General features: G+C 48.7%; 1 protein-coding gene across 10 annotated transcripts in view; it reads right to left on the bottom strand.

The window, feature by feature from the left end:
- Window positions 1-19470, bottom strand: part of ADD1 (adducin 1) — a gene marked incomplete at its 3' end in the record, with an annotated part of 148223 nt that extends 128753 nt beyond the window's left edge. For 4 of the 10 annotated variants that reach the window (XM_082259473.1, XM_082259475.1, XM_082259480.1 and 1 more), the window contains exon 1: window positions 19206-19467. Of the gene's footprint in view, window positions 1-19205 lie in introns of all 10 variants that reach the window. The other 6 variants (XM_082259471.1, XM_082259474.1, XM_082259477.1 and 3 more) reach the window with 6 other exon arrangements.
- Window positions 19471-20255: the final 785 nt, after the last annotated feature.

Here is a 20255-nt window from a genome sequence, read left to right on the forward strand (position 1 = left end):
ACCCCCGTCACTTCCTGTGCACGTACATCATTGAACAGCTGAGCTGTTTCCCACTGCACATGCTCACAGCTGCGGAGGGTAGGGAATTTTCATGGGGCAGTATTTTTTTAACGTTACACCGCGTCATATATCAGCTGTTGCCGCGCGTCCCACTGCGCATGAGCAGCCACTACATTAAATCATCTCCGCTCCAACCCTGAGATTTCCTTGCGGGCGTGCGTCATTCATCAGCAGTTGCGGCGTCCCACATGATCTTGGCTCTGTGATTTATATTTTCATAGACCCGCCGCCGCTTTTACATTTTGGAGCGGAGATCAGGGAAGTCTGACGGGACAGGGACAGGACAGAAGGTTGCCTCCTCCAGACAGCTTTCCTCTCCCGCTGCTGCATTGCTACAGCAGCCAAAAGGTAGGACTCTGATGTGAAGAGCAGACAGACAGCAATAAAAACTGACAGGTATTCTAATCCCGCTCTAACCAAAACTTAAAAAAAATAAATAAATGAAGTTTTGCCTTTAGTTCTACTTGAATTCTTGTGGTTTATACGGGATGGTAAACACACCTGGCAGGGTTAAACCCTTCCCTACTATTTCCAAAAGATAAGGAAAACATGGGAGATTAGATATATCTTAATTGCTGTGGACAGCAAAATCTATAGCACAGACATTGCATGTGATCTGCACAGCAGTGCGGTGCGAATCACATCGGATGTCTAACATCAACTAAAGCTGCACGATTCTAGATAAAATGAGAATCATGATTTTTTTGCTTTGAAAAAAGATCACGATTCTCGGTGTAACATCTTTCACATTTTACGAAAAAAACAAAAAGTGTGACATAAAACAAGGCTCGACAAACCCCAGGTCGCATTGGCGACTAGAATTAGCAGCCTGGTGTCTGGGTTATACTGCAGCAGGTGTCTTGTGGCCAGGGGGCTGCAGCTCGCTGACAACCGTAAGTGCCGCGCTCGCATGAGGGAGACTCCCGCACCTCGCAGGAGACTTGGGATGTCTGGCGTCAGAACGGTGTCTGTAAGCTGTGACAGAATGGAGCCGGAGCTTCCTGTATAGTTCTGGCTCTGTCCTGTTACAGGGGAAGTGATATCAAATGCACTCTGCCTGTGAGAGGAGAGATACAGGAAGCATTGGCTCTGCATGCTTCCTCCAGTGCCGCTCCTCACACTCTCCGACAGCAGTACCTCACATGTGCTAGGGGTGCAACTAGTCCCCAGCACATAAGTGTAAATATCCCAGCATGTGCAGTGTTTCTGACTCCTACCACCATGACCACTTCAAATCACTGAAGTGGTCATGGTGGTTAGAGTGTTCCTTTAATATCTCTCACAATAAGTAAACAAACTACACACGGGTCGAATGCCAGGCAACATTAGCTGGTCCAACAGTAGGCGACCATTCGGCATACGCAAAAAAAAAAAAAAATTGCTCCTAACTTTAGCTGGCTCCTAGATTTCAAGCAAATTTGTCAAGCCCTGACATAAAATATTGCAACAACTGCCATTTTATTCTCTAGGGTCTCTTAAAAATTATATATATATATATGTTTGGGGGTTCCAAGTAATTTTCTAGCCAAGGGTTGGAATAAATCGAGATCGCGATTTTTAATAAAACCTAGAGGTTATCTTGAGGTGCTATAAAAAGCTGCATTCTTCATCACATGGATGGACCCTTGTGAGAACATTTACAAAAAAAAAAAAAAAAAAAGACATTCCAAGGGCAAAGCCATTAAAATATGTCAATACCTTTTCAGGCAGAGTTAGGAGTTAATTGTTAACATGGAGCACAAAAGAATGCCGGAGGGCCTTTAAAATGTTTTCTGTATTTTCATTTAGCCAAAAGATATGCTCGCTTGTTACTGAATAGTCATAAAAGTCATTACTCTGCCAATGAATATAGCATACAATATTCCGGAGCATTTTGGGGTTCATACACTGGGGCATTTTATGTCTGAAGAACTCGTCTTCCTTTAACAACTCAAGGCAAATGAAAACAGAGTTCGGTACCAGGGAACTCTTTTTCTAAGAAGGATTCCAGGGCAGCACCTGAGAGATGGGCTCTTCCCACCTGAAACAGAAAACACATTAGTCTACCATTATAAAAAAGTCAGTCATACCTCAGCAATATCAAAGTACCGAAGGACCCCTCAGTAAGCTTTGAATCCTCAAAGCCCCTTTTCTAATGTCATTTAGGGTGGAACGGATGCCGCCCAGGAAGAGACTTCTTAGAAAAAGTTACCAGGCACCTAACTGTTTTCTCTAATCGTCTTCCAGAGCAGCACCTGAGAGGATGTCTCCAGCAATACTTACTAGGGAAGGGAAAAAGACTGGAATACCTTACGACCAAATATCTGGTATTGGCTGGACAGCTGGTCGATACGGTAATGCCTTGTAGAGGTATTAAAACTCGACCATGTCGCTGCCCTGCAGATCTGCGCCGGTGTAGCCCCGGGACTTTCTGCACTGGATGATGCCCAAGCTTTGGTTGAGTGGGCTGTGACTCCGCTAGGCAGGGCAAGGTTAATTGCTTGGTAGGCTGTTTGCATAGCAAACTTTAGCCATCTGGTTATCGTACTTTTCGAAACCGACTTCTTTGTTCACTCCTGCATGGAGGATGAATAGCGTGGTTGTTTTTCGCCATGCTTTAGTTCTTTCGAGGTAAGCCATCAGGATCTTTCTTACATCCAGCTTGTTATAACTGACTCTTTCTACTATCCATAGAATTCGGAAGGGAGGAAATAACCATCTCCCGAGCTCTGTGGAAAGTTGAATAGACTTTCGGTAGGAAGGATGGATCTGGTGTGAGAATTTTATCTGCCAGAATTAGACACTAAGATTCTATGATGGGATAGAGCCTGAATTTCATTGACTCTTCTTGCTGATACCAACACCACCAGGAGTACTGTTTTTAGTGTACGGTATTTATCCAAACTATCCTCCAGTGGTTCGAAGGGTGCCAGGAGGAATCCCTTGAGTACCGTGGCAAAGTCCCATGTTAGAGCTTTACTGCACCTCATGGGTGTGACTTTCTTTAATGAGAGCAGAAATCTTTTTGGGAGGGTCTTTCACCAGCCTAAGATCTAGGTGGGAAGATAGGGCTGCCACTTGAACCTTCCAAGTGTTATGAGAAAACCCCTTGTCCACTCCTTCCTGAAAAAAATCTAAGATTGTTGGGATAGCCCCCTTGACGGGGTTCCTTTTGTTTTCATACCAGAAGACAAACTTTTTTCTAACTTTCTCATAGATGGCTCTAGTCACCGGTTTTCTGCTGGCTAAGATGGTGTCAATCACCCTGTTAGACAGACTGAAAAACAACAAACTGTTGCCGCTCTCTTGTGGGTCCGGAGGAAACACAGTCACACTGAGGCTGAGGTATGACTGACTTTTTTATAATTGTGGACTAATGAGTTTAAGGTTTCAGGTGGGAGAAGCCTCTCTCTCTCTCTCTTTCAGGTGCTGCCCTGGAAGACGATTAGAGAATAAGCAACTAAAAGATTAAACCACCTGAAAGCATACTGCATTTAAACTTAAACCTAAAAGCAAAAATGTAAAGGATTGATGAATTGCAATATAGGAAAAGCAGAGTTCCACATAAAAGTGGAAATTCCGCTTTAAGGCCTCCTCCTGTTTGTGAAACTGAGCTTTTGGGGGGGGGGGGGTACCCAATTTTGACGGGTACCCACTCCCACTTTCCTTCCGGTCGTCTTAGGCGATTGAAAGCAGAAGTTCTACTTCCGGAAGTGTTCTAGGACACGACAGGTCCTATAATGCCCTATACACACGTGCAGATTATCTGCAGACTTTTGTCTGCAGACTTACCAAAACCATATAATATGAGGTCAAACCTAAACACTTTCAATTTGTATGCAATCCGGCAGGCCCTTGCACTACATAGAAAAGGTAAGTCTGCAGACAAAAGTCTGCAGATAATCTGCACGTGTGTATGGGGCATAAGACTTCGGGACCAGTCACAGAGCGCACCGTGCTGTGAAGCCGTAAGCTGTCACAGCCAGGTTCCCATAGTAGAGATGTCAGCACCGCAGAAGGAGGTCACTGGGCAAACATGGCTGGGGTGAGTACACTGCTGGATCCTGAGACAGGTGAGTGTGTGTTTATTAAAAGTCAGCAGCTACAAAAAGTGTAGCTGCTGACTTTTAATCAACAAAACAAAATATAAATGACGAACTCCGCTTTAGGGGTTTTTAAGGAGGAGTGCTGCTGGGTGACCCAAAAAGAGGAGGATCGGGGCTGCTATGTGTACAATGTCTTATTTTTTCTTGATCCTGTTTAATTATATCTGACATAAGAAATTATACATACTTTCTGTAACAATGATTATTGTTTGTTTACCTCCCTGTTAATATACGCTTTTGTACCACAATTTTTTCACCCTAATAAAAAAGTTTTTTTTTTTTTTTATACAAAAAGAAGAAGGAGCGAAGTGCATTCCTAAATGCAATATAATTTAACCTTATGGCTTATTTTTACCATCTCCACTACCTCATGTTTTGTCAAACAAAACAAAAAAACACACACAATAAATAAGGGTGTGTGTATTGGAAACACGCAGATAGTTAAGAGGCACAAACCACATCAAAACAGCATAAAGAATACTTGTTATGCAAAGACAAAATTGCCATTGATCTTCTAAACAAATGCATAGGTTTCCCTTTTTTTTGTGATGCTTCTTCATCCTGTTTCAGCTTAACAGCAGCATGATCTATTATTTACCCATATTTATTGTGCTGAATGCTGTTCTGCGTTAGAACTCATACAAAATGTGATGGCTAGAGATGGCTGGAAATATACCTGCATGCCCAAATCCCTAACTTGTAGACAATTGCAGCATACCCTGCCAATAATCACTGCTTCCTGCTTAAAGTCCATCACAGCCAATGAGAAGAGAGAGGGGATACGGCTGAGCTGCAGCTCTGTGTGAATGGACACAGAGCAACAGCTCGGGAGCCCCTATTGCAGGCTGCTTGCTCTGGGGGCACTTGGCAAAAAGGAGGGGTCAGGAGCGCCGGCGGGGCACCCAAGAGGAGGACTGGGGCTGCTCTGTACAAGATCAAAAAAAAAAAATCACTATACTTACCTTTTCTGAAGCAGATTTGGTCCAGTCTCGAGCAGCGGCTGCTGTGTCAAAAGGAAGCCAACAATAGCTGTAAAATACCTAGACAGTAGGAAGCCGCCACTGCAGACAGCTCAGTGTGGGTCCGGACCAGCTGCACAACAGGAGGGTATAGCAATTTCTTCTACACAAGGCTAGACAGATACGTTTTGACTGCCTATTTATTACAGCAGGCAAGATTTATGCTCTGTATACCTTGTGCCCATTGGCATGCATTGTGTAGGGGCAGTGCGATGCAATGCTATAACACACTACACGGTTTACCTTTTTTTTTTTTTTTACTTTACTGAACTCTCACAATATTTGTGCAGTGTAGAGAGTAAACCTGCAACCGATTCTACATTTTTCAGTGCACACCGATGCAGCAGGTTGATGTGAACTATAACAAGTTGCCTTGTCCATGCACTGGGACAACGTTGGGCAACCATGCCCAAGTCAGCTCAACAGGGCTGATATGAACAAGCCTCCATAAACTTACAAGATTTTCCCCCATCTTTAGACATTTTCAGTAGTTCACAAACAGAATGAATGACTCAAGTGAAAGAGGCTGTAGTTTGTATGGGAAATCAATGGATCAACAGGAAATGTGCATTGCAAAAAGATTATTTTCTATGTACAATATAGGGGCTGACCATACAAGTTTACAACTTCAAGATATAATTCCTCCTCCAAGCCTAAACAGATGTATACACAAAAATAGCATCCAGCATAAGAAAAATAAAAATAAAATGTAAACAAATCCCTGCACATGTGTAAAAAACACTCAAAACGTGTCAACATAAGGGCTTTATTAAGCACCACCAAACAAATGGCAGTAATAGCTCACAACAGATGTATACACACTGCTATTTGGAGCGAAAGAGCAGGCTATAAATAGTATAATGTTCCATAAGAAAAAATATTGCAAGGAAAGCATACCTTTCTAACTAAAACAGAAATATTAATTTGGTAAATAAAGAAAAACAAAAAGAAAAGAAAAACCCACCACACACAACAGGGATTTCACTTATCACTTCCACTTTGCATTGTAGAAGAACATGTGCCAATGTATATTTAAAAGTAAAACTATAGGCAAAATCTTTTTCTTTTCCATTTTGGATAGAATAAGGGAGAGTTCTAACTCCTGTCAGATTTATTTTTGCCATCTGTGCCCCCATTGGGGAGATTTCCCTTCACTACCTGTCCTATAGCCAAAGTGAGAGGAAATCACTTTAAAGTAAGGGAATCCTGGGATGTCACAAGAACGAGTGCCCCCCGTTACAGTTTTGGTGACAGCTCAAAAATATGGGATTTATTTTCACTTTCAATGATAATGATAAACAGGACAAATTGTGAAGGTGAATCTCCCTATTGGAAGCACAGATGGCAAAATAAATAAAAACACCCAACAGGTATTCTTTCTAAGCTCTCTCCACTTAATAAAAAAAAATGTAAAAAGTTTTGCCTTTGATTATACTTAAAGCGGAGCTCCGGGCACAAAAACGATTTTTTTTTTGTGCCCCTCCGCTAGGTAGAGCTCACCTGAAAAGGAATTGGATAGTTATTTTTATTTTTTGTGTTTACTCACCTTTTTATTGAAGATCGTAAATACTCACCTATGACTGCTTCCTCCTCCAGCGCCGAGGCTCACCCCGTCACTTCCGGCCTCGCGATGATTCCTGGGAGCTAAACGTCATCGCTCCCAGGAATCAATGCGACGGCACTGGCCCCGCTCGTCATTTCCGGGCGACGCCGCATTCCCCTGCTAAACAGCTTCTGGGCATGCCCAGAAGCGGTTTAGGAATGCGGCGCCGCACCGGAAGTGACGAGAGGGGCCGGTGCGGCGCATTCTGGGAGAAGAAGACGCAGAAGAGGACCGCGCCGGCTTCAGCTGCCCACAACAGAGATGGAAACGCTGTGGAAGAAATTTTCTAAGTAAGTATTTCTTCTAAAAAGGTAAGTGCGAACCGGGACAGATCAGAGGCTAGCCATTGTGGAATGTACTAGCCCTGACTGTCCCGGGGGTATGTTCAGCAAAAAATCATTTCTGTGCCCGGAACTCCGCTTTAACACATGTCTGGACAAACCTTCCAAAAAGTTTGGAGTGAGCAATAATGAAAGCACTGTCAGTAGGCAAGGGGTGGGCAGGTTCAGGGGTTGTCCTAGTGGGCTGAACAAATGAAATCTAACAGATTCCTCCATCCATTCATCCTGACAGCTGGCTGCATCTGATTGGATGAAAGTGCTGCTCAGGCTAATTCGCACCCGGCTCCTTTGACAAAAGTCAATTAAACAGCCAACTTTTGTCAAGGCAGTACCAACAGGGACACTCCTAGCTCCAAATTTGTCTGAATTTCAGCATGAATTGGCCAAAATTCAGCCACCTGAACATTTGTCCCTATAGGATGGTTACCTCTCACTTCTTTCTCTGGTAATGACTATAACATTTCCTCTCACAGAGGTGATGGACACAGCAATAAAAACTGTACAGAGGGCCCAAACCTTTGCCAACTCTATCAAAAAAAAAAATAAGAAGTTTTTGCACCTTAAGGCTTCATTGACACTAGTGTGACGCCAAAGTTGCATGATTTCATGTGCGACTTTAATCTGGCTTTACATGCTCTGGATCAAAGTTACATCAAAGTAGTGCAAGAATCTTTTCAAAGTCACTACGACATTAACAATGGGAAGAAAAGATGCCGCTCACCAACCCAGTGAATTAGTATGTAGATGAATGTGGACTCTCCCCCTGACAGGTTTCACCCCACTCACTCACCAGGGCTTGATCCCTGACCTCCTCCGCCTTTGATAATGCTCTTACACCTCAGAATGGCACAAGAATGCCAGCTGCTTTCACTGCAACTGGCAGGGAGATCTCTGCCTCAGCTTAAAGCCGCACTGTAAATTTCACTGGAGTGCCGTTGAAAGTACTGGGCTGCCACATGCAATGCTACTTTGATGTCCAAAGTCGCATGACAAGTCGCACAAGTGTTTGATTTATACAGCCAAGCAAACGTTGCACAAGTTTTCTGAATATTAAAGTCATGGGATAAGCCAGTGCAACTGGAAATATTACTGTGAAGGACAGAACAAAAATGTTTCACTTATGTAATTACATTGTTACTTTCCCACATGTACTGAATAATGTAGAATGCCACCAGGCAAACACAGGCTTTACATTTCTCCACTCAGCAGCAATAAGTAGCAGAATGTTTACCACACCTTCTCCTCCAACAGCGGATCCCCAAAAGGGAAAGTTACACTTTGAACACCTCTTCCCACCCCCCCCTCTCTCTCTCCGATGTCTCATTTAGCATGTCTTTTTTTTTTTTTTGGGGGGGGGGGGGGTGTGGAGCAGGTACCCACTCTCACTTCCGCTCATACCAAAACAATTAACTTCACTAACAGTCAGACCCCTTTCACACCAGCAGACCGTTTCCATTCCGTTTTTCAGGCAGACTGGATTGGACCACCCATTGTTCTATACGGAGCGGCGAATGTCAGCAGACACGTGTCCACTGTCAGTCGCCGGCATCCGATCCGCTAAAAACAGACAGATGGGGATACATTCGCCATCCGTCAGGAGGACAGGATGACAATCAGATGGAAACAGACATGCAGTCCGTTTCCATCCAACCACTCCTTAGGGAGCAGTGGGCTGTGTCCGTGCCCGCTCTGCATAGCTGAGCAGACACAGCCCGGTCATCCACATGCTTAGCAGGGAGAAAGGAGCCCTACAGCGGCTGGGAGAGATGTATAACCTGTACATAGCCTCAGCTAGATACAATACACAGCGCTGTGTTCCATCAGCAGGACACGTCTTTCCCACCCCGTTCCTGGAACAAAATCGAGTCGGGCTGTGCACTTCTCAAACACTTAGACGCTTTTTATTCTATGAATACAAAGCTTCCTCTGATTGGCTGACAGAGAGGCAGGCTGGTGACATCACAAACTCAGAGTGATCCCCAGTGGGTGCAGAAAGAGGTTTTGAATTACTGTCCTCTTAGCATGTTGAGCTTATGAAAGGGTTAAAAGATACTTTTAGTACTGTAATCTTCAGAGTCCCCCATCCCCCCAGCATCCTCCATGTACTTGTTATCACTCTTCTTGTATATTCACTGTGGAGCTTGCTGGGAGCTGCAGACTCCTCATAAAAATCTCCCAGCAGGTCTGTGAATATGAAATAGCATTCCTATTCATTTCTATAGACGTCTATCCACCACTAGAACTAACAGTCATTGGCCTTTCCATAGAAATAAATGAGGGATTTATTGCACATGCAAGGACTCTGCCCGGAGACTTCTGTGAAGAGCCTCTAAGCCAGTGTTTTTCAACCTTTTCTCAGTCAAGGCACCCTTTAAAATTCTGCACATTCTGGAGGCACCCCATTCTAAAATATAATTAAAAAAAACACTGAACTAGAAAGTTTTACATATTGCAGCAGATTTAACACACAGGACACGTAAAGTTAGAGGCGATTTATTCCTCCACCTTTGCACCCCAGTACTGAATACTATTCCTAACTTTTCTTCCTCATGTTTCTCCCCATCTTTCTCCACAATTTTGGGGCAGTTTTAGGCACTTCTAAAGAACTCAGATGGCACCTTGGGGTGCCATGGAACCCTGGTTGAGAAAGGCTGGCATACTGCAACACAAGAAATTCATGTTGCCTCTTCATAGGCATTGCCTTGCCCTGAATATGGATCCTCTCCTGGAGAAAGGAGTTTATCTATGACCTTGAAAATTTCCCCCAACATTTTTTGGCGATTTGGGAACAATTTTTAGGTGTTTTGCTGAGGCACCCCTGATGAACCCAGAAGGCACCCTGGTTGAAAAATGCTGCTCTACGCAAAGATCTACTAAAGAAGCGACTGTAAAGTGGTTGTAAAACCTTACCCAGTGATGTGACTGGCCTCAGGGGATACACAGAGATTAAACAAATGTTACCATTTGTACCTGTTTATCTGCAGCCATCAGCCATGTACAGCAGCGGCCTCCTAACCTCCCTATCTCCAGGGACTGGCCTTGCTTAAGGCAACCCCGCCATGGACCCAGGGGTGGGGGGTAGATTTGCAGCCTGTCCCCTCGGGAGGGGGGGGGGGTTGCAGTAGGGGTGAATTGGGCTCTCCAGTACTCTATGACCCCGGCCTGACTTTCCTCCCCTTCCCCTCTCCTCTTCATAGCTCATTGCCTGAGTAACGTGATCACAGAGAGGGAAGGGGGTAGGGGTGCCGGGAGAAGAAAGGTTTACACCCGCTGGTGGTGGGAAGGTGGCAGTGCTGACTCGCTCTGACACTGCCCACCCCCCTCTCCCACGGCCCATCCCCCAACCTGCACCAGTTGGTGGCACAGAAGTTGGGGATGCCTGCTGTATATACTTCTGCAATACACAATTTACACAGCATCTCTCATCAGCACAAAGCAGGGGGCCGGGATTTAAAATCACACACTGCACAGCTTAGAAAGAAAAGCCCTGATTGGAGGGAAGGGACACAATCCCCTCCTCACACTACATGGAGAACCAACTCAAATGTGGCTGTCAATCACAGGCTGTGTGCTGGAGCTCTGAATGAATGAACTACAATACCCGTCTGTCTCCGCAGCAGACGGCCTTTACTCCTCCATGAACTGTGAGGGTGCTGGTGAGCTACTGCAGTTCAGTAACGGTCTGCCCATACAGAAGGTACTGGCAGGCAGCCCTACTGAGTGACTGCAGGAGCCTGACAGTGCACCCACAATCTGCTGATGGTGTGCAAAAAAGGGAGAGAAAATTACTTTTTTTTTTTTACCTGAACAAGGAAGGGCATATTATTATTAAATTCTTTTTTCAAAAAAAGGTGAACTTTGCCTTTAAGTGTAGGATTTGTAGGGCATGCTGGAGGTGGGAGAACTTTAACCACTTCAGAACCACACTATAATCAAAAGACGGCTACGGCGCGGCTCTTTTGTTCCAGGAGGCCGTCCATGTATGTCCTCCCAGAACCATGCCCCTCACATGCCCCTTGGAGCGCACATCCGGCACGTTCTATGATTGTCGTGTCCTTCAGGCTCGGTTCACACTTGTGCGATGCTGGAACGCTGCGAATATGCAGCGTGTTCCCGCATCGCATCCACACATCTGGCAGTTCACACTGCCATATGCGATACGCAGGGGGTGTCAATTAAAAGTTAACGACACCCCCAGTTTGATTGCATATCGCAGTGCGATCTGCAAGTACGCACAGAATAGGATCGCACAAGTGTGAGCCACTGTGCGATCCGATTTTGATGCGGCTCAATAAATGCCTCATGTGTGTCTTTGGTGCGGATGCAGTGCGAATTCAGCCATACAAAGTGTATGGCTGAATTCACACCGCACATGAGTTTGCATGTAATGAAGGAGCAGTGCGCTCCGAATTACATGCGATCTCCGCAGCCGCACAAGTGTGAACCGGCACTCAGACAAAGCTGATCACAGATAGCAGTAAAGAGCCAATCACAGTGGCCCTTTACCGTGTGAACACCTGTGTCCAATTACAGCTTACCATATGTTAACAAACTTGCCAATGTCACAGAGTGAGGAGAACCAACAAAATGTAACAGGGGACATGTACAAAGATAATCAGGGTACTGAGGGCACTGATCATCAGTACCCTGTATAACAGCCCAGCCCCATCAGCGCACATCAGTGTTTAGCAAAATAATACCCATTAGTTAATAAATTGCAACAAAAAGAAAGCTCTGTCTCAAAATAATGATAAAAATGACATATGGGTACAGTGTTGCATGACCATGCAATTGTCATTCAAAGTAAGATAGAACTGAAAGCTGAAAATTGGCCTGGGCAGGAAGGGGATAAAAGTGTCCAGTACTGAAGAGGTTAAAGAAGGTCCTGTCCTTCCTGGCGCCTCTAATATATAACATTTCAGGAGTTTTAAAGGCTCACAGCTTCAACATAATATTATGCTCATCTTCCTCATCTTCTCCTCCCACACAATGTGATCATTTATTCACTGCACATGTCACATTCTGGAATCCTCTGTATACACCACAAAGCAGGGCTTTTTTTTTTTTTACACCCACAAAGCACAGAACATCTGCAACCAATTACATTTATCTATCAACGGGTACTGTGGCATCCTTACTATAGTTTAATAAACTTCCACCCTAGTCTATTGTAACTACAGGATGCACTGGCAGAATATGAACACTGATAAATTCCACAGGCCTAGAACTTAGCAGCACTGATCTAGCCAAGTAATAGATCCCTAACGTGTCACAGATGTAGCAACAGTAGATGTATGTCATTACAACAATATTTCATAGCAGCATCTTGTTTACTTCACCAGCAAGCTGAATCATCAATACAGAGGGCGGCATATATCCAATATTAATGAAAAGGAGCATGAAATGTTTGTTTTACAGCCGGGTGTTGTATACAACCTTCTACAGAAAAGCAGCACCTACAGAACAAGTGTGTGCCATTATTATAAACTCAATCCAGCTTCATATGGTTTTACAAATAAACAGTTAATGATTCCATAGGTACAGTTTTATTAATCAATACATTTTCTGCAGTTATCAGCTAAGATAACCGGCTAGAACTCACAGGCCTATACAGCTTCATTCCAGTATATCCTGCTCTGCATTCCTCCCTGTGCTGCCCACTACATCTTCACACCCCCTCCATCCTCCCACACTCCTCGCTGTGCCATCTATACTCCCAGCACCCGTCACACTCCTCGCTGTGCCATCTATCCTCCCAGCACCCGTCACACTCCTCGCTGTGCCATCTATACTCCCAGCACCCGTCACACTCCTCGCTGTGCCATCTATACTTCCAGCACCCGTCACACTCCTCGCTGTGCCATCTATCCTCCCAGCATCCTCCACACTCCTCGCTGTGCCATGTATCCTCCCAGCATCCTCCACACTCCTCGCTGTGCCATGTATCCTCCCAGCATCCTCCACACTCCTCGCTGTGCCATCTATCCTCCCAGCATCCTCCACACTCCTCGCTGTGCCATCTATCCTCCCAGCACCAGTCACACTCCTCGCTGTGCCATCCATCCTCCCAGCACCCGTCACACTCCTCGCTGTGCCATCTATCCTCCCAGCACCCGTCACACTCCTCGCTGTGCCATCTATACTCCCAGCACCCGTCACACTCCTCGCTGTGCCATCCATCCTCCCAGCACCCGTTACACTCCTCGCTGTGCCATCTATCCTCCCAGCACCCGTCACACTCCTCGCTGTGCCATCTATCCTCCCAGCACCCGTCACACTCCTCGCTGTGCCATCTATACTCCCAGCACCCGTCACACTCCTCGCTGTGCCATCTATACTTCCAGCACCCGTCACACTCCTCGCTGTGCCATCTATCCTCCCAGCATCCTCCACACTCCTCGCTGTGCCATGTATCCTCCCAGCATCCTCCACACTCCTCGCTGTGCCATCTATACTCCCAGCACCCGTCACACTCCTCGCTGTGCCATCTATCCTCCCAGCACCCGTCACACTCCTCGCTGTGCCATCCATCCTCCCAGCACCCGTCACACTCCTCGCTGTGCCATCTATCCTCCCAGCACCCGTCACACTCCTCGCTGTGCCATCTATCCTCCCAGCACCCGTCACACTCCTCGCTGTGCCATCTATACTCCCAGCACCCGTCACACTCCTCGCTGTGCCATCCATCCTCCCAGCACCCGTCACACTCCTCGCTGTGCCATCTATACTCCCAGCACACGTCACACTCCTCGCTGTGCCATCTATCCTCCCAGCACCCGTCACACTCCTCGCTGTGCCATCTATACTCCCAGCACCCGTCACACTCCTCGCTGTGCCATCCATCCTCCCAGCACCCGTCACACTCCTCGCTGTGCCATCTATCCTCCCAGCACCCGTCACACTCCTCGCTGTGCCATCTATCCTCCCAGCACCCGTCACACTCCTCGCTGTGCCATCTATACTCCCAGCACCCGTCACACTCCTCGCTGTGCCATCCATCCTCCCAGCACCCGTCACACTCCTCGCTGTGCCATCTATACTCCCAGCACCCGTCACACTCCTCGCTGTGCCATCTATACTCCCAGCACCCGTCACACTCCTCGCTGTGCCATCCATCCTCCCAGCACCCGTCACACTCCTCGCTGTGCCATCTATACTCCCAGCACACGTCACACTCCTCGCTGTGCCATCTATCCTCCCAGCACCCGTCACACTCCTCGCTGTGCCATCTATACTCCCAGCACCCGTCACACTCCTCGCTGTGCCATCCATCCTCCCAGCACCCGTCACACTCCTCGCTGTGCCATCTATCCTCCCAGCACCCGTCACACTCCTCGCTGTGCCATCTATCCTCCCAGCACCCGTCACACTCCTCGCTGTGCCATCTATACTCCCAGCACCCGTCACACTCCTCGCTGTGCCATCTATCCTCCCAGCACACGTCACACTCCTCGCTGTGCCATCTATCCTCCCAGCACCCGTCACACTCCTCGCTGTGCCATCTATACTCCCAGCACCCGTCACACTCCTCGCTGTGCCATCCATCCTCCCAGCACCCGTCACACTCCTCGCTGTGCCATCCATCCTCCCAGCACCCGTCACACTCCTCGCTGTGCCATCCATCCTCCTAGCATCCTCCACACTCCTCACTGTGCCATCTATCCTCCCAGCATCCTCCACACTCCTCGCTGTGCCATCCATCCTCCCAGCATCCTCCACACTCCTCGCTGTGCCATCTATTCTCTCAGCATCCTCCACACTCCTCGCTGTGCCATCTATCCTCCCAGCATCCTCCACACTCCTCGCTGTGCCATCTATCCCTCCCAGCACCCTCCACACTCCTCGTTGTGCCATCTATCCTCCACACTCCTCGCTGTGCCATCCATCCTCCCAGCATTCTCCACACTCCTCGCTGTGCCATCTATTCTCTCAGCATCCTCCACACTCCTCGCTGTGCCATCTATCCCTCCCAGCATCCTCCACACTCCTCGCTGTGCCATCTATCCACCCAGCAACCTCCACACTCCTCGTTGTGCCATCTATCCTCCACACTCCTCGCTGTGCCATCTATCCTCCCAGCACCCTTCACACCCTTTCTACACCATGTATCATTTTAGCACCCCTCATCCTTTCTATGCCATCTATCCTCCCAGCATCCTCCACACTCCTCGACCATTCTGTGCCACCTATCCTCCCAGAACCCTCCACAGTTTTCACCCTATCTACACCATCTATCATCGCTGCACTCCTCACCCTTTCTATGCCATCTATCCACCCAGCATCTCTGCACCCTTTAACCTCTCCCAGCATCCTCTGCACTCTTCACAATTTCTATGCCATCTCTTATGCCCCTTGGTGCCACCCAGCATATTTAACACTGCTGTCTTTTGATGACAGCAAGGATTTACTCTACCTCTGCCAATCAAAACAAGCATCCAACACAGGATGAGCAGAGTCTGACTTTTGTATGTATGCAAGCACAGTGACAATTAGAAACCATCTCTAGGCACCAGCAGCACATTCCTCCATTCCAGCCAATTTCACTCAGAATAGTGCAGCATCTCAGTGCAACCCTGAACGGCTCTACCCTCTCTGCACAACCCTGAACGACTCTACCCTCTCTGCACAACCCTGAACGGCTCTACCCTCTCTGCACAACCCTGAACGGCTCTACCCTCTCTGCACAACCCTGAACGGTTCTACCCTCTCTGCACAACCCTGAACGGTTCTACCCTCTCTGCACAACCCTGAACGACTCTACCCTCTGCACAACCCTGAACGGCTCTACCCTCTCTGCACAACCCTGAACGGCTCTACCTTCTCTGCACAACCCTGAACGGCTCTACCCTCTCTGCACAACCCTGAACGGCTCTACCCTCTCTGCACAACCCTGAACGGCTCTACCCTCTCTGCACAACCCTGAACGGCTCTACCCTCTCTGCACAACCCTGAACGGCTCTACCCTCTCTGCACAACCCTGAACGGCTCTACCCTCTCTGCACAACCCTGAACGGCTCTACCCTCTCTGCACAACCCTGAACGGCTCTACCCTCTCTGCACAACCCTGAACGGCTCTACCCTCTCTGCACAACCCTGAACGGCTCTACCCTCTCTGCACAACCCTGAACGGCTCTACCCTCTCTGCACAACCCTGAACGGCTCTACCCTCTCTGCACAACCCTGAACGGCTCTACCCTCTCTGCACAACCCTGAACGGCTCTACCCTCTCTGCACAACCCTGAACGGCTCTACCCTCTCTGCACAACCCTGAACGGCTCTACCCTCTCTGCACAACCCTGAACGGCTCTACCCTCTCTGCACAACCCTGAACGGCTCTACCCTCTCTGCACAACCCTGAACGGCTCTACCCTCTGCACAACCCTGAACGGCTCTACCCTCTGCACAACCCTGAATGGAATTCAGCAACAGTTTATAGATTTCTTCACAACCAAATAACCCCACATAAGCCACTGTGCCAGCCAGCACCTCTCTGCATACTCTTTTACGGGGTGCTAGGATTTCCAAACACACAAGTGGGTAAGCAGAGACATCATGCCCAGCAATACTTTGTGGAAGGGTTACCATATACTGACCTGTGGGCCAAAGAGCATTACCCTGCAATATGGGAGGGATGCAATATACAAGGTGGCACCACTGCATGAACTGTCTGCCACTCAGCCCTCTCCACATATTGGTAATCCATTCTACTGTGTACATCCAAGTCAGGCCTTTCTACACACCAATCCACACAACAGCCAATCCTCAGCTAAATCAGCAAGCCAAACAGCTTCATCCTGTGCCAGCCGGGCATCATTCTAGAAAAACCACAGAACTCCATACCGAAAATCATCCCCCTCAATGGAAGCCTTCCTCCGGACACGCCACCATGCCAAGATCTCTCCACACACCCTTCCATGCCACCTTCCTTATATACATCCCTCCATTCTACCATTCCTTTGCACACACCCCTCCATGCCACCTTTCCTGTATACACCCCTTCATTTTACCATCTCTTTGAACACCCTTCCATACCATAACCACCCCCCCCCCTGTACATCCCTCCATATCACCATACTTCAGCACATCCTTCCATATCACTGTTGCTCTGCACAACCAGGGATTGGGATATGGAGGAGAACGGTGGTTCTGAGGGGTGTGCAAATGGAAGGGGATTTGGAGGGGTGTGCGGGGGGGGGGGCACAGAGGGGTATATGGAGGAGCAGTGGAGTAGAGGGGGGTGCAGAGGGACATACACCAAAAGCTATTTATATCCATTAGTGTGGGAGGTCCTGATGGAAGAGGCGGGGATGGATTGCGGTTGGTTGTTACTTGATAATTTAGGGAAAACTAGTCATGGCTGGAATGAACACTGGGTGCAACGTTCCCTTCACTGATTCTTCATGAGGGAACCTGGAGGCTTCCAGTACTGACAACCCGATCTGAAAATGCTAGTTGCCAGGCTGCCATACTGAACCTGCTACTGTACTTTGTTGCAGAGCCACTGCTATTTGCTGCCTCTAGTTGTCCATCCTGACAGTTTCCACATCACTGCTGTGCCCTGTAGTGGCATGATGGTTCACCCCGACAAACCTTTGCCCCTCTGTACACTTCTCTACACCATTGTTCCCCGCGTACACCCCTTCCCCCTACTCCCACATCTCGGTGTACACCCCCCCTACTATCACATCCCCCCCTCCCCACTCCCATGTCCCTGCATACACTCCCCCTACTCCCATGTCCCCCTCTCCCCTACTCCCACATCCCCGCATACACCCCCCCCCCCATACTCCCACGTACACCCCCTACTCCTCTGTACCCGCATACACCCCCCTGCTCCCGCATCCCCCCACCTACTCCCCCGTACACCCCTCAATGCTCTGTACTTCTGCACAACCCTCCATACCACTTTCCCTTCATACACGTCCCCCCATACACTCCCCCTACTCCCATGTCCCCCCCTCCCCTACTCCCACATCCCCGCATACACCCCCCCCCCCATACTCCCACGTACACCCCCTACTCCTCTGTACCCGCATACACCCCCCTGCTCCCGCATCCCCCCACCTACTCCCCCGTACACCCCTCAATGCTCTGTACTTCTGCACAACCCTCCATACCACTTTCCCTTCATACACGTCCCCCCATACACTCCCCCTACTCCCATGTCCCCCCCTCCCCTACTCCCACATCCCTGCATACACCCCCCTATACCCCCTCCCACGTCCCCCCCCTCTACTCCCACATACACCCCCCTGCTCCCGCATCCCCCCCCCTAGCCACATACAACCCTCAATGCTCTGTGCTTCTGCACAACCCTCCATACACCCCCCCCCCCCACCCACCCATCTCCACACCACCATCCCTCTATATACCCTTCAATGCCAGCATCTTTCTGCATCCCTCTACACCACCAGCTCTCTGTACACCCCCTATCCTATACACCCCCCTGTACGCCCCCTATCCTATACCATGTCTATACACCCCCCCCTTATACCATGTCTATACACCCCTACCCTAAACCATGTCTATACACCCCCCCCTTATACCATGTCTATATACACCCCTACCCTAAACCATGTCTATACACCACCCTGTACGCCCCCTACCCTATACCATGTCTATACACCCCCCCCCCTTATACCATGTCTATACACCCCCCCCCCTTATACTATGTCTATACACCCCCCCCTTATACCATGTCTATACACCCCCCCCCTTATACCATGTCTATACACCCCCCCCCCCTTATACCATGTCTTTACACCCCCCTGTACTCCCACTACCCTATACCATGTCTATATACCCCCTGTACAATATGTATACACCCCCATACACCCCCTATGCCATGTCTATACACCCCCCTGTACACCCCCTATACCATATGTATACACCCCCTATGCCATGTCTATATACCCCCTGTACCATGTCTATATACCCCCTGTACCATGTCTATAAACCCCCCCCCCCCTGTACACCCCCTATACCATATGTATACACCCCCCATGCCGTCTATATACCCCCTGTGTGGCCCCGGTACAGTCCGCCCCTCCCCCTCAGTCAGTCCATATTATCAGCCAGGGCCCCCCTCAGCACTTACCGTCCCCCGTGGATGAGCTGAGTGTCCCGGGAGGAGAAGATGGTCTCCTCCGTACGATGCTCCTCTCAGCCTCCCCCTCTGGAGGGATTGTATGGGTCTCCCCGGCTCCGCCCTCCCCTGCTGTCACCGCTCGGTGTGTACGGGGCGGCTCCTCACCCTATTTACCGCACGGAGTCACAGCGATGGGCCGCTACCACACCGCCCCCTGCCGAGCTACCCGGCAAACCGCAACGCTCCTCACCACTGAGGAGGACTCACCCGGGTGCGGCTATGCAGAGCCTAAAACCGAAACCTCTGATTGGCCGGTGAGAGACGAGCCCAGAGTATGGCGCCTCCTGATTGGGTGACGGCGAAAGGCGGGAAGTGGGAGGATCACGACGCAGTTATAAGGCGGCACCGTTGAAATCTGCGCTTTACGATGCGGCTGTGACTGAGCAGCATTAGAGGCCCGTACTCTATGGGGACGGGGGAGTGATAGGGGGCTGAGAGAAGACTCGAGGCTGGGCCGCGGCTGCCTGTCCGGTGATACAATATAGAGAACCGCTCATGTATGGGCTGAATTCTGAGACCTCCAACAGGTGCAGCCTTCCCTTCACTGACTCCTTTATATGTGAAATACCCGGATGTCATACATCTGACCGCTACTACATCACTGCTGTGCAATATAGTGTCACCATGGATCATCCTGACCCCTGTATATCACTGCTGTGCAATATAGTGTCACCATGGATCATCCTGACCTCTGTATCTCACTGCTGTGTTCTATAGTGTCACCATGGATCATCCTGACCTCTGTATATCACTGCTGTGCAATATAGTGTCACCATGGATCATCCTGACCCCTGTATATCACTGCTGTGCAATATAGTGCCATTATGGTCCATCCTGACCTCTGTATGTCACTGCTGTGCAATATAGTGCCATTATGGTCCATCCTGACCTCTGTATGTCACTGCTGTGCAATATAGTGCCATTATGGTCCATCCTGACCTCTGTGTGTCACTGCTGTGCAATATAGTGCCATTATGGTCCATCCTGACCTCTGTGTGT

Source organism: Pelophylax lessonae (genome assembly GCF_965119305.1).
Source record: "Pelophylax lessonae genome assembly, chromosome: 1".
Classification (NCBI taxonomy): domain Eukaryota; kingdom Metazoa; phylum Chordata; class Amphibia; order Anura; family Ranidae; genus Pelophylax; species Pelophylax lessonae.